Source organism: Tauraco erythrolophus, chromosome 4 (genome assembly GCF_009769465.1).
Source record: "Tauraco erythrolophus isolate bTauEry1 chromosome 4, bTauEry1.pri, whole genome shotgun sequence".
NCBI lineage: Eukaryota > Metazoa > Chordata > Aves > Musophagiformes > Musophagidae > Tauraco > Tauraco erythrolophus.
This window is the reverse complement of record NC_141468.1, coordinates 23,017,817-23,036,548: the sequence shown is the minus strand read 5'-3', so window position 1 is coordinate 23,036,548 and position 18,732 is coordinate 23,017,817.

The window sequence follows — 18,732 nt, the reverse complement described above, 5'->3', positions numbered from 1 at the left end:
ACATATCCCAAATGACACCCCTCCTAGTGACTGCCTTTACCAAAAAGGTTCTTATTTCAATGCGGCCTTTGGATGGAGAAAATGGACTCTCTGAACTTCAGGAAACAGGGGAGCAGTGGCAGCAGACATGGATGACTCCTCCTTTCCCTATGTAGATGTGGAGGTGGGTAGATGTGAAAGGCATGAGTAGGCCCTCAATCTGTAGGTGTCCAGATTATTATCTTCTCTTTGGTATTGGTAAGTCTACTTAGATAGGCTGAAAAATGTGTGTTGGTGGGAGTTTTTCCTTCACTTCTCTCACTCATGAAGCAAGAAGAGTTCCTGATATAACCAAGTGCTCTCCCACGTGCACTGACAACCACCCACTCACAGCAGATATTTAACTGAAAAGAAGGGAATAAGCACAACAGAAAAATAGAAAGCAGTCCTCCACAAAGAAGAAAAATATTGCATCCCTGAAAAGAGGGAGCACAAGTACTGCGACTGGAATATCTTCTGATATTCAGTAAGCCCTGGTATGTCTTCTTTCAGCTAGGGCTGAATCTTATCTATGCACCAGGATAACCCTTTAAAACACACCAATTAAATTCTGGTCATACACCCATATCCAGTCTGCCTACTCTTCCTGTTCCCATCCTACCCTTCTTGTCGACTTGCACTCCATTCGTGCTTACTACCACTGTGAGCAATTGTTGTGGGTTAGGCCGATCCGGCAACTAAACCCCACGCAGCTCTCCCACCCCAGTAAAATGGAGAGGAGAAAAATGTAATAAAAGAGCTGAGGATCGAGACAGGAACAGAGGAGCACCCACCAACCACGGTCCTGGGCAAAAGAGGCTGTTTTCTTAAAGCAAAACTATTTATTAACAGCTACCTACAAAGAGAAAAGCAAACAAAAACGGTTACTTGAGAGGATAACAAGAAAACAAGGCCAGGTCTTAAAAACAATATCACTCCCCGCCTTTGCCTTTTCTTCCCGGCTCTACCTCCTCCCCCCAGCGGCGCAGGGGGCAGGGAATGGGGGAGTGCAGGTCAGTTCATTCCAAGTTGTTACTGCCGCTTCTCTTAAAGGAAAAGGAGTCCTTACACCATTGTCCCTTGATCCAGTGGATCCCCTACTCACGGCGAAAGCGTGAATCCTGCCCGCTAGGAGGCAAATCCTTACCCCATCGGATTTGCCCCAAGTGCGGGCTTTACCAGTCCTGGACCTTTTAAGGAGCTGTAGCCACTCGCTCTGACGTGGGTCATCATACAGACTTTAAATGCGCTCCGGCGTGGGTCGGCATATCGACCTGAAATGCGCCTCCGTACAGACTTAGATGCGCAAATGCAAAATGCGTAAATGCGCCTCGACCTGTGCCCATGATTCACAATAGTCTCAGGCTCAGGCATCTCCTTTAACAAAGCACCTCCCCATCGGCGGGGGTCATCCCACGGACTCTAGATGCGTACCGTACTATGCATGAGGGCATTATGAATAGAAGTAGATATCAGTAGATTTTCCAGAAGGAAGACAGGTAATTCCTTTTCCATTTATTTCTCTGTGTCTCCAACTTGAACTCTTTCTTCAACAGGTATCTTAAACTTACGTTTGTTTAGTTTTTCTGCCCCTCCCTTTTCCTAAAACAGTGTATTTAAATATGAAAATACATACTAAATACAGAGTATTTTAGAATATCTTAATATTTCCAGCTGAGTTTCTAAAAGTATATTGCTCACATTAAATAAAAGATCTACAAAGAGATTTCTGTATGTTTTTTAATGTAAGTTTTCCATTTGAAGATATTGAAATAAATATATTTTACTTCTTCAAAGTCGTCATGATTTTCTGGTATTATGGGACCATTGCATTTCCTCCAAAGAATCAGCCTAAATAGGCAGTGCTTCATCTCATCATATCGGACTATGTGTTTCATAAGCCCTGAGAAGGCTTTTGTTTCTCAAATAGGAAAATTAATGGTGAGATACTTTTCAGATTTGCTCAGTGACCCCAAGGTACAAGTAATTAATTTTTTTTTTTTTCTTATTTGTAATATATTTGAGAGATCCACTTATCACATGATTCTTTAACTCTCCGTATTTTGTACAGGATTTAATGTGGTTTCTAACACATTTCAAGTGATCTATGGGTAAGTATGTAATATATCCATATGCTGGCATACACTTTAGATCACATGCATAAGAATATTTTTCTGAATCTTTGTAGAAGGTAGACACTGACTTGGAGGTGGGAGAAGAGGTGAAGGGAAGCATGGGAGAGCTTTCAAGACAGTAATACTATTAAGGAAGACAGGGAGTCATTTACAATAAGCTGTGTGGAGAACTATTGATACCCGAAAAGTCAGTGCAATTGAAATCAAACTTTCCCAGACTCGTGCAGTTTTAGAAAGCAGGCATTCTTTTATTGCAGTGCCAGGTGCACGGGGGATATCTCCTCCTAGCATGCATACCTGGCTTCTGGATAGAAAATTAATTTTACACTACAATCATGCACATTCATAACATGTTTACATATTTGTTATCTCTTAGAAAATTGATAAATTTTCTCTTGCTTTACATGTAAATTACTTCACATACTCAGTTTTCTTCCTCCACCCCTTTCTTTTGGGTGTGGGGTATGTTTAGGGCAGGTGGTCTGTGAGTCAGTGGTCACGATCTACCCCTGCCAGAATTACCTTTTCCTCAAGTCACTGCTGCGCATGTTCACAGTTCAGAAAAACATGCTAACAAAGTTTACATATTTTCTGGGATGTTCCCTTCAAGGGCAGACAGTTCTTGATAAAGAGTCTCCCTTTTAATCACTCCTGACAGCTTCAAGGATGGTCATGTTATTTTCTTTAGGTATGTGTAAATGGCCTACTGCCTACTAAACCCTTAATAAATTCTTACACAAAAACTTTAACCCCTTTATTGTTGGGTAACACTATGTCCTCTTCCTTGCCAGAACCTACCTTGTTCTTTCTATCCAACAATCTCATCTAAAACCTGTGCCCATCATTTTGAGTATAAGGCTAAAGAGTGATGTTCGTTGGCATTCACTCAGGTGCTCCAAGGTCATTGGTTAAATGGAAGAGTAAGTGCTCAGCACACCTTCATAGAGATTCCTTTTTCAATAAAGGAGACAAGTATTCACATTTTATTTATTCAAAGGTTTTCTTCTGTGCTGACAAGGTAGACAGAGTGCTTACCTTTATAAACTAGGTCATGGATACTATTATGAAAGCCTGCCCTAGTAGTCAGTAGCTAGTATATTCTAGCCTATTCCATCCATCAACATCAACAGCCTTCAAGATTTGATTCTGAAATAAGGTCAGACTGTAAGCTGCTCCTGTAGCCTCTGTCGCTTAGAAGTATTACAGATTTGTTTCCTTCTAAAAGAATTTGATAGCTCACCTTTGCATGATTAATTTAGAAAAGGAATATTATAGAACTTAAAATACCTTTAAAAATTTAGCTATTAACCTATTCCAATCTGCTGTTGTACTATGTTCAGATTTTAGCCTGAACACAAAAAATATTTCAACTTCCTTTCCTCTGATGATGCTATCCAGGTTTGACAGTCAGGAGTTTCTAATGAGGCTAGGGTACTGTTTCATAAAAAATTTAAAATGTCTTGCTTTTGAACTTTTCTGAGGTAGATAGCCTTTTATTAAATGGTCATAAACATGTTATACATTCAGAAATAATTATCTGTTGAGGTTTTTTTATGTCTAATTAGGAAGGTCATTATATTACCAGAAGCTTATCATGACCTGGCAATGCGTATCTGCAGTCCAGAAAGCCAACTGTATCCTGCGCTGCATCAAAAGAAGTGGTCAAGCAGGTCAAGGGAGGTGATCCTCCCTCTATGCTCTCATGAGACCCTACCTGGAGTACTGACTTCAGCTCAAAGGCCCCCAACACACAAAGCACATTGACCTGTTGGAGGGACTGCAGAGGAGGGCCACGACGACGATCCGAGGGCCAGAGCACCTCTCTTACAAAGACAGGCTAAGAGAGTTGGGGTAGTTCAGCCTGGAGAAGAGAAGGCTCCAAGGGCATCTTCTAGCAGCCTTCCAGTACTTAAAGGGAGCCTACAAGAAAGCTGGAGAGGGACTTTTTACAAGGGCATGTAGTGATAGGACAAGGGACAATGGCTTTAAACTGAAAGAAGTTAGATTAGATTAGATTTAAGGAAGAAATTCTTCACTCAGGGTGGCAAGGCACTGGAACCAATTGCCCAGAGAAGCTGTGAATGCCCCATCCCTGGAAGTGTTCAAGGTCCGGTTGGATGAGGCTTTGAGCTACCTGATCTAGTGGAAGGTATCCCTGTCCATGGCATGGGATTTGGGACTAAATGATCTTTAAGATCCCTTCCTACCCAAACCATTCTATGATTCTATGACGACCCATTATTTTTTTCTTAACCTTTCTAGCTAGGAGACTACTGGCTACATTACATAAACAAAAACATTATGAAAAGAGTACTTTAACATTAGTTCTGCATTACATGATTTTTGAACCACATAACTTTAGCTGAACTTGAAACCCCGTTCTTATAATTCTGCCTGTTTCTTAATGTTTTAATTCCTGCACTGGAAGGACTTTGCACTATTCTAGCTCAGGATTTTTGTCATTTTTTTTTATTAGGAGTTGTTGAATTTTTACAATAATGCTTGTCCTTATCTTTGCAAGGTACTCATAAATGTTTCCCACCTGCGTGGTCTTCACATTTTCTCTTTAATTTCCCTAAAATTATTTCATATATCTTTAATCCTCTGAGGAGCATAAGTTAGAACTCTCCTATATTTTTTTATATTATCTGAAGTTTTTTATTATGCATATTTTAATAACATATGTACATTACTAACCAATCAGAGCAAGTCAGCGCTTTGCCGGATGCAGAAGAAATCTGATTTATTAAGGTGATAGAGTTATGGAAAACATATCCATTTTAGAATAAAAAGAAGCACCACAGAACATGGCAAATGTAGGAAAAACATTTCAGGGCATTTCCCGTGATTCACATTCTGATCCTCTTGTTCTGAAAGACTTGTCAGTGGTTTAGACACCTTTTCTATATAATTCTCAACTATCCTGGTCAGTCCTAGAGCATGTTTCTCTCATGATACACCTTTGCTTCCTGAAGATGATGTTCTCCTTACAAATACATAAGAAAACTGTGGTGCTTTAACTCCAGTTGGTATCTAAGCCCCACACAGCCTCTCGCTTTCTCCCTCCAGTGGGATGTGGGAGAGAATTGGAAGAGTAAAAGTGAGAAAACTCATTGGATGATATAAAGACAGTTTAATAGGTAAAGCAAAGGCTGTGCACTCAAGCAAAGCAAAACAAAGAATTCACTCACTACTTCCCATCAGCAGGCAGGTGTTCAGCCTTCTTCAGGAAAGCAGGGATCCATCATGCATCACTGTTACTTGAGAAGACAAACGACATCATTCCGAACATCTCTCCATTTGAGAATCGACATAAATTAGACAAAACAATATAAAACCTGCAAAGAGCTTCAACATAACCCACCATGCTCCTGTAACTGAGTACAGACACCTGATTAATTAGTATACACGAGTGTGTAACAATCAGTAACATACAGCACAGAAGAAAGAGAATTTGAACAAGACTTCAGAGCTGACAATTAGCACAACAGAGAGCAAATAAGGTATTACATCACACACCTCTGATAACAACTCTGAGAGCAAATAAACAACTTTCTGGCCAATGACATCCAAGGAAATATAAGGAATGCCTATAGCTAAGTTAGCCTATAGCTAACTTGTTTTAAAACACTCTGGTTAAATCTGTTGTTATCTCAAACCTTCGAGCCCCACGTTGAGTGCCAAAAAGGATTGTTGTGGTTTAACTTGGCCGGCCACTAAACACCATACAGCTGCTTGCTTATAGTCTCTCACCTGCAGGGACAGGAAAGAATTAAAGGGGAAAAGGGAAGGAGACTTGTGGGTTGAGATAAGAGCAATTTAATAATTGAACCAAAATAAAATTAAAATAATTTTTAAAATAATAATTATAATTTCAATAATATGCGATCATGTATAAAAATTATAATAATAAATACAAACAAGTGATGCACAGTGTAATTGCTCTGGCTATGTTCCTTCCAAGCTTGTGGTGCACCTGAACACTGTGCAAAACACGGGAAGTTGAAAAGTCCTTGATGTCTGAGCAACAACTATAAACACCAGAATGTTATCAACATTCTTCTCATACCAAATTCCATACTAAATCCAAAACACAGCGCTATTCTAGCTACTAAGAATAAAACTAATTCTACCTGAGCCAAAACCAGGTCAGAAACCTAGAAAGCTTCTATAAGAGACTTGACCTTGGCTGGGGTCATTTCGGGTAGACTGCCTTCTTAGAGGTCTGTTTTCAGGTTTTCAAGATGTAATCGAACAGGATGCTAGGTAATATCATCTAGGTTCCCTTTCCCATGAAAGTTTGGACCAGATGATCTTTCGAGGCCCCTTCAAGCCTGGGCTGTTCTATGATTCTAAGAAATTTTCCCATCTTTTACAATAGAAGATGAAATTTATATTCAAAACCTCTTTTAATATTCACAATGTCTCTTTGATATTTTTTTTAATTTCCTCTTGCATACGTTAACGTTTCTTTATTAGTGTTTTCATTCTGAGTGTATTCTCCTCTTGCTCCAGGTTGTTTATCCTTAGAACCTACTTTCTGCTTTTTGCAGTCCTTCTAGAACCTCAGAATTGAACCTTATTATTGATTTTTTTTAAAAAATTTCTGAGTAATATGGAAAAAAAAAATCCTTACATTTGGAGTGTTTTTTTATTTTCCACTTACAGAAGTACCTCTCCCTTTCTGGAAAGCATTTTCTGCTGTCCCCATGGCGTAGAGCAACACTCCTCAGAGCAGGACAAGAGGACAAGTTAATCAGCGACGTAATCTAAGCCTCTTTACTTCCTGTGTTACACAATACTGACTCCCTTCATTTCTCCCCTAATATTTGTGAGGGGGTTTTTAGCTTCCGAATAGCCCTATGCACTTCACTTTCTTTGTGAATAGATTGCCTGGTGAGACTCTGGAGTGTCTAACATGCTAGAAAATAATTTGTTATGAACACTAGGGATATAATTGATTCTATGTTGGTCAGGGAAATAAAGAATATGACATTTTGAGGTCTTTCTGTTCAACCCTGGATTCTATTTCACTCCCTAATTACTAATTATACTCTTCCTTCTCCCCATGAAACTCTTCTCCTATTCTTTTTTAAATACTTTGCATATTATTTTATTCGTTCTACATCAAGCCCTGCTGTGGACCCATGAACCATACAGTCTTTTTTCACTATACCTTTCTTCTCATACAAACTTTATTCTTTCTGAGATTAACTATTCCATTCTCTGTCATTTTTCTTATTCTTCACAACTATATCAGACCAAGCCTGAGTTTTTGACTTGTTTTCCACACAACATCTTAACTGTTTTCTGCAAAATGATCTTTAATTCCTGAAAATTTTAATCCATTACTTTAATTTTAGTTTTATGGTGTGAATATGGCTTTGCTATATATTACTTTATAAGGAAAATAATCTCTGACTATGTGTTTTATTTTTGCCTAGGAAAGTTTCTAATTCATTTTACAGTTTCCTTTTCTGTATAATAGTATGTGCCATAGACTGAAACACCTGAAATCTTATGTTCTCTTCAAGTAAGATCAGCAAACTCTTGAACCTTCTTGAGAATCAGTTCCTTTCATATTTTTTATTATTTCTTGTTTCGTGATGAGCAGCTCGTTTCCCTTCTCAAATAATTTTGATTTTATTTTGTAGATCTATGTTTCATGAGATTTTTTATCCTTATTGAATCTGTTTATTACTAAGAATTTTTCAATCTCTTACTCATTTTTGACAGTTAGTATTTGAGGAATCTGGCTTAGAGCACTAATTTATCAAAAACCTTTTTAGTATGGTTTATTTCCCACTGCAGTTTTCCTGTATGTTAAGATTCTCCCAGGCTTTTTTCCTCTGCGGAAAAAGATTGTCAAAAAGTCTCCTTCCGTAAGGTATCCATTCCACAGACAAGGGAGAAACTAGAAAGCTAAGGGTATCATCAGTGTTTAAAGAACACACCACCTTTCCCTTGTAACTCCAGGTACAGACATCTGCCTGCTGTGATAACCTCATGTGTGGTCTCCTTTCTCTTTCATCTAGGCGATAAGACTGAGACTTATTTTCTATTTGGCCAATTCATTTCCCTGTCAACAGCAGAGCTGAACAACTGGTATAGTCTCAGTCTCTTCTACATTTAGCTTTTGAGACAAAGCTTTATTTTTCAAGTCTCAAAGTGTTTTAGACTGATTAAGGTCTTTAGACTTGATGTAGGCCATCTGGCTGAAACTCAGTGACCTATATTACATATGTTATAATAAATAGTCTAACATGGCTTTTTGGTTTTACATTTATGAAAGTCTCAAGATGTATCAAAACTTGAGTGCACATCTTGAATCTGAAGTCTTTCTGTTTAGGAAAAAATTATTCAACTCCAAAATCTATGGTTGTATCTATGAAGACATATAGTTGAACCACAGTCTTGAACCCAGCCACCCTTGACTGAAAGTGATTGACAGTGAAGATCGGTTCATTGGTGACAAGACTGTGAAATGTGTGTGTGTATCTGACAGCAGGTACTCTCAGGTCAGAGCTTTTGTTGCCTTGGCCAGAACCTTATGCTTGGACAACTTGAAGACCAATCACTGCCCAGCATCCGAACTCGTTGCAATCAAGCTAATCTCAACTGATTTTTCATCCCAGAAGGATAGTCCTACAGTACATATTCTACTCAGAGGAAACATCTGTAGACTATTCCATGAAGGGACATGAGTTTTAATGGGAAAAATAAAGGCAGAAAGTAATGTTGAGGAAAGTATCTCAATATTCAAGATTTCTAGAAAAAGGGCAAAAGAAACATCACTGACAAAAATTTTAGATTTAGAGAGAATTAAAACATAGTTGTTAATCAGATTATCTTGAGTATTAATGGCTAATGAATAACATTGATAAACAATGTAAGACTCGGTCTTTAAATATAAAATAAATATACTTTTTTTTTCTTTTACATCAGCTTTTGAAGAAAAAATAACTAGATTGAAGTTAAAGAAGGAATAAAGGACAAAGAGACTTCAACCAGTTTTGGGAATTTTGTATACCCTCACAAACAGGCCTTAAAGTTGTAAGCAGTGGAATATTTGTGGAATTAGATATATTTACATTGTGTTGTATCTCAGCTGATTGAATTAATGTATCTTTTCACTATTCAATGACTAAATACAGAAATTTGGAGAAATTAGGTGTTTCATCAGTTTTATATTTGTAAGTTGAACTTGTCTGTTTTGTACAGATTTGTAAAAAATAGAAAAGTATATCAAAATTATAGGACTGACAAAATGTACTTCCAGTTCAGATACTGTTTTAAAAAAGAAAAAGGATTGGGCCAGCTTAGTTTATTTACAGATTTAAACAGAGTAGGAAATGCAATTCTCCTTGCCAATATTTCTTCCTAATATTTAATAAGTTTTACTCAAAAGTACGACTAAATAACTTTTGTGCTGTATCAGGGAATGTTACTCAGGAGCTCTGATGAGATATTTCAGATCAACTCTTCCTAGACCTCTGGCCTATAATTTTCCCCATGGATTTTTTTTTTTAATTCCTCGCATTAATTGTAGCTACTGGTTCTTACTTTACGCTAAGTATAATACTTCAGAGGGGAAAAAAAAGTACAGCTAGCCATTGTTTAAAAGTTAGATGGAACTCTTTTATTTTAGTTTTATTACTATAATCACTAGAACAGCTTCTTTTACATTTGAATTCAGGAAACTGTCTATCTTCAGGAAAACTACTAATCAATAATACTTTAACACACAGATAATTCTATTCTAATTTAAATGCTAAACTGACCATCCTGTTCAGTGGGACAGTTTATATGAGCAAAGGCTGGAATACACTACAAAGAACAAAATAAAATTATCATTCTATATTTTCTGGTCTAAAAATGTGGAGAGTAATGTAGGTTGCACTGTTTTAACACTTGGAAAGAGTTATAAATGGCTGTTATTGCAATAATCACTCCAGGACCACCTGCTATAAATCTAGTAATTTATAAACTATGAAGAAAGGGGAACACATTTGGTATAAAGAAGATACAAAACCTATAAAATAATAACTATATCATGGCTGGATGCCACATTCATTGTCTGAAAGTAGAATTTCTTATACTATAAAAATTAATTCTGTTGGCTCAGAGACATGTAACATATGCAGAAAACGCAGGCCGTTCCTGGTAAATCCAATAAATCCTGAATTTCACACATCACAGTGCAGCAATGCTCATTAGCAGTTAATAGGTTCTAAATTTGGAATATGTAAATATGTAAAGACAAAAAGTGGCTTAATGAGGATGACGATCCTTGCTGGCACTCTTTTTAGATAAGTATTGATTAAATACTGAGAACATCAGTGTTTTCATTTGGTTTCTTTACCAAGTCAGAATTCATGTTAGTGATTGATTGCTTTTATAAGAATGAAATTGTGTCCCTAAATAGTCGGTATACTGCTCAAGCAAACATAATGGGACCTGTTAGTTTGTGTTTGTAGAGCAATGACTCCTTCAAAACAAATGTGATAGAGAGAGCAACACGCATAGTACATAGAAAACTAAAAAGAAAAAAACCCCAACAACATTCTTGCTGTATATTATAAGTCATAACATTGAAATGAGTGACAGGATTATTTTTTTTTTTTTAATGGAGCATGGATGTGATTCTGAGAAATACCAATTAGTTGGAGCAGTGCTAAATACGGAGTAATTCCAGTAACACTCCAGTGCTGGTATAAACTGCAGAGTAGAGCGCAGTCAGTGAATTACAATAAAGAAAACTTGACTGTCGTGAAAGTGATTTTAACAGGCCGTCAAAACATCTTTTCTATTAAATTCTGGTTCTTACACCACACCTTTCATTCTAGTTATTGATTCAATCTATCAAAATGTTAGTGCTGATCACTAGATACCTCTTTGCAATCTAAATAACTAAAATTTCACCAAAAGGATTCATTTATTCAGGTACTCCTGTATGATGTTACATTTTTGATTGTGGATGTGAATAAACTGAATGGAAAGAATTAAACGCCATGCAAACTGGAAACTACCAGAGCGAGTTTTGGCAAGGGCAACAGATTGTATAATTTAAAAACAACAGCAAATAGGGATTGTTTTCTGTCTAGGCAAAACATGCATTGGCTGAGATAACAGTTCCTAGCAGAGTTTCCTCCTAGTGATGTTGACAGAGATTGGGACAAGAATGTGCTCCTTTCGAAATCAGCTACATGTGAATTTTTCCATTTTAAAAGATATGTTCCAGTTTATATATAAACAAGTAATATTTTAAATTGTAGATAAATTGTTTTAAATTGTAGATATCAGAAATCCTGCACCATTGCATTTCTCTTCAGTAAATTCAAGACTAAAATTATCTCATGAGTCTATGACTGAAAAAGAACAGCTCAAGTTACTCTGAAGGTCTCTGATCTCTATCCCTTGATTAAATTATGCCTTGCAAACTTGTATCTACATCACAGAACTAAATTATAGCAGTTTCTTAGAAGAAGCCATTATATTTCCAGGCACCTGGAGAAAAAAATAACGGGCAACGTAAAATGATCAGATTTTCAGTGAACATTTGCAATTTTTGTAATTTTAATTTCTGCATACCTAAACAAACATTCTCAGATCATACCTAATAGTCCCAGCATTGCATGGAGGGGAAGAGAAAAGTGCAGAGCTGTGCCAGGACACCCAGTGTTTCAGAGCACAGCTTTACGGCTGGGTACAGACAGCTGCATACATGCAGTTTTTGTGCACTAGTCTAGAACTGCATAATGGCATTAGCATATTGCTTAGTGTAAACTAAGGTATCTGACCTCTTAGTGAGGTTTATTAGCTCAGGCTCAACACTGTTCTGCTGCAGCAGTCCGGCTAAGAGCTCAGTGACGGTGGACACACACCTTCTGTGCCCAGACAGGTACATTTACCCTCAGGCAATGTGCCCTAAACTCTGCATTCCTAGCACTGGGATTTCATATTTCTGTTCTTTGGAAGAAAACCAAACTTTGCTCTTCAGGTAAGTTTTCTGTGACTTTTCTGCCTGGCCAAGCCAATGAAAATGTCTTCTCTGTCATGAATTCAAGTCATTTCACATATCAGCTGCTTAAAAACTAGATGCATACATGACAGGAAATGTAATTTGTGTTCAGCTGTAACAGGTTTTGTGATTCTTCAGTTGCACACACTGTCACTAAATCTCAACATTCTCATTTTAATCTTAATACTCTAACATCTTAGCATGTTCCTAGGAAAGAATAATACAATATTTTGATTCAGTACTTAGGCAGCCTATGATCTGAAGCCTAGAAAGTGAAGCTCAAACTGTTCTCATGAAAACAAAATAGACTATTTCTTCTGTACTAAAAATAATAAAATCATGAAGAGATATGGGAAAATGTACAGTACATAGAATTTACTTATTGTACTTGACTAACTAAAAAAGTTTGGCTAATTAAAGAGTGGTCTGAATTTTGAGGTTTTAACTCATGGCTTTGGTTGAATCTCAGTATAAAAGGCAGTTCCCCCAGAAATGAGGTGCATTTTTTTGTAAGCATATGGCAGGTTCTAGGCGCAAGGAAACCAGCTCTTGATAAAATTCAGTGGGAACATCTGTTCAAAAAACCTACTTGGAAGGCAGCCCAGACATTTGGACAAACCTCAGTTCAGTGTCCAGCTGTTGCAGTGCCAAATAATGTAAGAGAAAAAAGGCAGGAGACAGAAGCAAAGCTGGCTAATACATTTCACATCTCCATGGACTCCTAAGCCTACAAATAAGTGGAATTATTTGCTAGGGAAGATACCAAACATGTTTAAATGCAGTGAACAGAACCAAGGGTCTAGCTTTACCTGGGTTGGTTTTACACGTAGCTAAAAATCTTTCTGACTCAGTAAAAATCGAGAGAACCAAGAACATAAAATATAATTATGTACTGTCACTTGTCCCAATTTAGATACACAGAATTAAAAATGCCACATTTGTAACAATTGCCCGAATTGTGTCAGAAGAAACTGAGGCTCTTATTTCAGGCAATTGCTAATAAGTAAAGCAGAATTTTAAGTGTAGTACACAAGAGAAGGATGCATATGCAAATATTATGATGAAGGTAGATTTAAATATTGTACAAAAATAATTTGGAGTGCAACTAAGAACTTTTGCTTTCAATATGAAAATTGCCAAAGCTTTCTTCACAAGTAAGAGGGAAGAGGTTGGGGTGGAGGAGGATATAAGTTAAAAATCTTGATGGATGATTTTTTAGTCACTAGACTACTGTGTTACACTGTTACTAAGGAGAAGACAGTTATGCACGCAGGATGCTTTAATTAAAATCTGTATTTTTGTAGCAGGGCAGGATGCTGATTTAGGTCAGGTTAGTATAAAGTGAATCACTGTTAAATTTTTATCGTGTCTCAGATACATCTGCTGACTTCGTAAGGTGTTATCTGCCTGAAAGAACATGAGCTGGCTTTTTTGTTAACTTTGGTTAGAGTTGATCTGATATAACGATTTGTGGTTTCCTACACATGAAAACTGTGGTGTATGATGTTTTATACAGTTCTTTTCTGCTCCCTAGCAAGACGTGAGAAAAGATAAGCAGAATTCTTCCACAAATCTGCCTTACCAAAACTCTCTCTGTTTCTTTTTCCTACACAGAAGTCATTATCCATATCACTCCACTCACTTGCCGCCATTACTTTGAAGTCCCAACCAAAACATCCCATGGAAATGCTGAACTCCTTTGGTCATCAGCCTTTAACTGCAAGGCACATGGCTGCCCTGCTGTCAAGCTGCAGAGATAGACAAGGGGCTCCCACTGCTTAGCTGTGTCTCAACATTTTGTGGTCTTGGAGTCAGGAGGAATCCTAGTGGCAGGTAAGTGTCTGGATTTTGGTTATTTGGCTTTTTCTTAAGGAGGTTTTACACTGTCCTCCCTCCTTATCTTCCACTCCTGATCACTTTCTGGTGGGTTGATCACTTCTTGGTTACCACGCTGCTTCCTGAGGCCCCTTCCCACTACTTTTCAGACTAGTTCATTATCTCTTGGACATCAAGTATGGGGAAAGGGCCTAACAATAAAAAGCATTGCTAAAAGAGCTATTTTGGGGTCCAGAGCTGATAACAGCTGAAATACAACTATCATTTATTTTCTTTTCATGGGATCAAAGAAGAACAAAATTATAATCAGTTAGGTGTGCAAATAATATGTGCTTGTATTATAGCAGCACTGACAGCTCCTATCTGTGATTAAGCCTCCCTTTTAGCAAGCCATACCAACACATACTCTGAATCATCTTGCAGACTCTAAAGTTAAAATAAGCTCATACTGACGAAACAAACTGCTGGAATTGGTTTTAGCTAAGAAGTCAGGCAGTCAAAAAGGAAACAGCAGTGGTTCAATGATCTGTTATTCAGGTAAAACTACATTATTCACTGCTATGTAATAAATATTTTGGATCTCCTTAATCACGACGATCATCAGAAATAAATATTATGTTGTGTCCAGCTGTTGACAGACCTTATGCTCCTGTATTTCAAGCCAGCCAGATGTGAGCCAGCTCAAATCCTGAGGTCATATAGCCATAAAATTGTATCACTGGGCCTTGGCCAGCCAAAGTGTCCTTCTACAGGACACTTGGATCTGACTGTGTCTTTTGGAGTAGACATGTCTAGACTAGTTCTTTGGTACTCTGTACAGAGGTTACAGGAATCTAAGGCTAGCTCTGGTTCAAATGACTCTTGGAAACACAAAGACTAACAGCTCGAAGTTATCTTATTTTGCCTGCTGTTGCCCAGATCTTATGAAACACATGTAAATTTCTCATGGTTTCCATCTGAAACTATTAAAAACCATCCTGAGTAGGCAAAATTCAGCCAAGAATGTCCCCAAAACCGAACAGACCTCAAGAAACGCGTTTGCAAACCCGCACAAACATCTGGATTGTAACAAAAGACAAATCCAGCAAATTTAGCCAAATGCCATCTTTTGTTAAAGACATTTCTTGTTACTGTAAACAGTTACTCATTTGATAGACAGCATCTGTTACATTTTCGTGAACTTTGAACGTAAGTTCCCCACTTCCTGGATGGTTTCACAACTTGATGGCAACCTCCCTTTGGTTTTTATTCTCATTGTCTTGCCATATTTGTATACGCAAGATCAGCCTGTTACAGATTCAGAAAAACAATCTCCTGGGGCATCCAGCAGTAGTCCATTTTGCCTTGTATTTGTTCTCCAATTAAGCCTGTTATCCTATGAGTGAATGATTCTAATATGATTAATCAGAACTGCATGCATTCAAATCACTGCTGTGGACAAACAGTAACAGTTGTGTTAAAGATCATTCACAGAACAGTTAAGTACAGCTACAGCTGCAGAACTTGTAAAATGTTAAAAATGGAGAGGAAGGGTTTCTGAGAGGAAACTTTATAAAATCTAAAACTGCAGATTGTCTGCTCACTATTAGCAGCATGCTGGGCTGGCACTCAAAACCAGAGAAATGTTTTCAATCAGTGTCAGTGCCATTGTAAGAATAGTAAGCAGCTGATAAAGGCCTTTTGATCTATTTTTTCCAAGCCTACTATTAACTGTCTTTTGTCCTTCAGCATACATAATTTGAATATATAAATCAAATCCATTTTAAAGATAGTCATCCCAGAGAGAGAGAAAAAAATGGTTACAAAATGTTTTTATTACTCTTCAAAAAAAAAAAAAATGTGGAAAAAATGTACTAGAGAGCTTGACTGCTCTGTTCTGCTTCCTTGTCCTGTAACGGCACTTGGTTGTGTGGGCTGGAACAACTCTTTCCACTCTGCCAGTTGGATGAATGCAAGAGGAAAGGATTATTTTTGTGCTGTACAGGTTAAATGGGTAAAGATACAGTTTTTTAATTACCCAGATTCTAATTAAAATGAAGCTGTACAATAAGAATTCTATTAGTGCACATTATATAGACACTGGATCTCATCACCACAAACCCCTATACAGAATACATTCTGGATGTTGGAAAGGAACAGATCTGTCCCACACACATACTGCAACATCTAAGCCATTTATTCTTTGTTCACCAACATCTTTGAATCTCATTCTTCAAATCCAAGCTGCATTTTCACAGACAATTATTTAGACTTGAAAAATGAAGAAGTCCATTTTCTGAAAGGACTGCATCACTGAGGTGATAGCAACATCGGTGCTGGCAACTGATGCCTTGGTTTAGTGAAGCACTGCTGCAATTGAAAAATGCTTTTACTGCTTTGAATAAGGAAGGATATATGCTAGGAAACACATTGACACTATTTTCTTCTCATTTGAGTTCATGTGCATAATCCAGGATTATATATTAGGTGCGTTATGTGGAGACTGTGATTGCATTTGATAGTGTGCATCAACATCAGGAGGTAATTTAATTTATAAGAAACTCTTTAAAGGAGAGGAGAAAATATACAGAAAATGTACAGGCTGGAAATAGATTTACTGTTTTAATTTTGTCCCTGTCTTTACCCCAGGATGATTTAGTATATGTTTTAATTTTTCTGAATACTGCCTTTACAATGACATGACATTATCTGTTCCAGCTATCCTGTTTGCGTGACCCATATTTGCACTTAACGCAAGTGAATTTGAAGTCACACTGGAATAATATGTACAACTGGCTGTGATGTTCAAAACTGCATAGTGATTATGAAAGTTTGTACTGACAGACTTCAAAGAGGTCTGATTTGCAGAAAGTATATCCTTCCTAAAGTGGAATTAGTACTTCACGTGTCTATAACTAAATGAAATTAGAAAGCAAGATGGAAACATTTGAAATCTACTCAAGAAAATGATGAAAAGAAACAATATTTTTCCTACTTTCTTCTATTAAAGATAATTAGATTACTAAAAATGGGTTAAGTAGGCAGTTCTTGAAGATATAGGTCACTGGTATCAGCAACCTTTCTAAAACCTGAGTCAAAAGCGTTGACCTCAAGGACGTTGTGTTCAAGGTTCAGACTCAACAGCTACTCAGGGCTTGGTACTCACCTGAGCACCAGGGCAAGCTATTTGTTTGACATTACTAAGCATTACTAAATATTGCTGCACATTTGAATTATTGACAGCTATCTGTTAGAAACTGAGAGCAGTCACCTTTGGCAAGTAGTAATTTTCAGTGACAGCTTAAATAGATTAAGGAGATAAGAAATTGTGTCAGTATCTTTCCCAATGAAAAAAAATTCTCATGAAAACATAGACCAATATCTTATTTACAAAATGCATTTAATACCCAGCAGTTTCTGTTAAAAATAACATTTCTGCCTTTGTGTTTGGGAACCTACTGATAACTGGTGTATGCAAATACCATGATTAAGGTGCCTGAGCTGTTTTCAGTTTAGTAGCACATTTGGTCTGAGTAGTACATGTATAGGTGAATATTTACTTGCAGTCCTCGTAAAGTTCACCCGTGGATGTAGACTGAAGAGGTGGTTTAAATGATTCCTGATGGATGACATTTCCTGGACAATGCTCACATCCTGAATGCAGAATAAGAACCTCTACAGGAATATATGGTAATATATTTGATATGTTAAATTATTTATTTTTCTGTGTTTCTAACTGGATTAGCCCTGCCAGAATGGAATTATTAAAACTGATATAAACACTTACATAAGAACTGTGTGTCATAAAAATTCTGAGATTTGCTAAATTAACCTATAAGAACTTTGAAAATTATATGAAGCATGAAATTTGTATGTATGAATTTTGAAAATTATATGAATCATGAAATTTGTATGTATGAATTTTGAAAACTGTATGAATTTTACCTACTGTCTTTTTCTTGTGTAGAAAGGTGGAATAACAATAATAATAATTTCAACACATTTTCTGTTTATAAACAGAAGGCAATAAAAAGGCTTCATTTATTTTGTTATTCTTAATTAAAGAAGACTATATCCAGAGCAAAATAAGAATCCAGATGACAAACTTGCACAAGGACAGTCCTGCTTCTTACAATGCAGCATACTGTTGTCTCAGTTTTACTAGACACACATTAATTCCTTCTTTCTTCTCAAAAGGCATTGCCAAGAGAAAACACTATTTATACCTGTCACGCCACTTGTCTCTTCATCAGCTTAGTCCTGCCTGCTTGTCATGCGTTGCTTTGCTGATATAGTGGCGGTGGGAGAGAAGGAAGTAATCAACAACAGTATTGAAACTGTTCATAGAGAGTGCTAGAAGCTTGTCATGCTGGTGGACAGTGTGCTCATGTAGCCAGCACCTGCACTGTCTTTGATTCAAAGCTTAAGTCATAACATAGAAGAGAAAGGAAACATATTTCTCTCACTGACTTTAAATTTAAAATGCAGAGGGACTGTTTGATAAGCTGATGTATACACAATATGCAGGTTTTAAATAGCTTAGGAGGCTTTTAGGCCTTTTATTTTTTTTTTTTTTCTTCTAGTTAAGTTTAGAGGTTTTAATTTCCTCTAAAGCATATCTGTAGAAAGCCTGTTACGGTGTGTACAGATTTTCAGGCTTTAAAATATTTCAAAGATATCTCTTGGAGTTAGTAATTTGAAATCACAATGCAGAAGTAAATTTTCCAGAAAGAAAAGAAAATT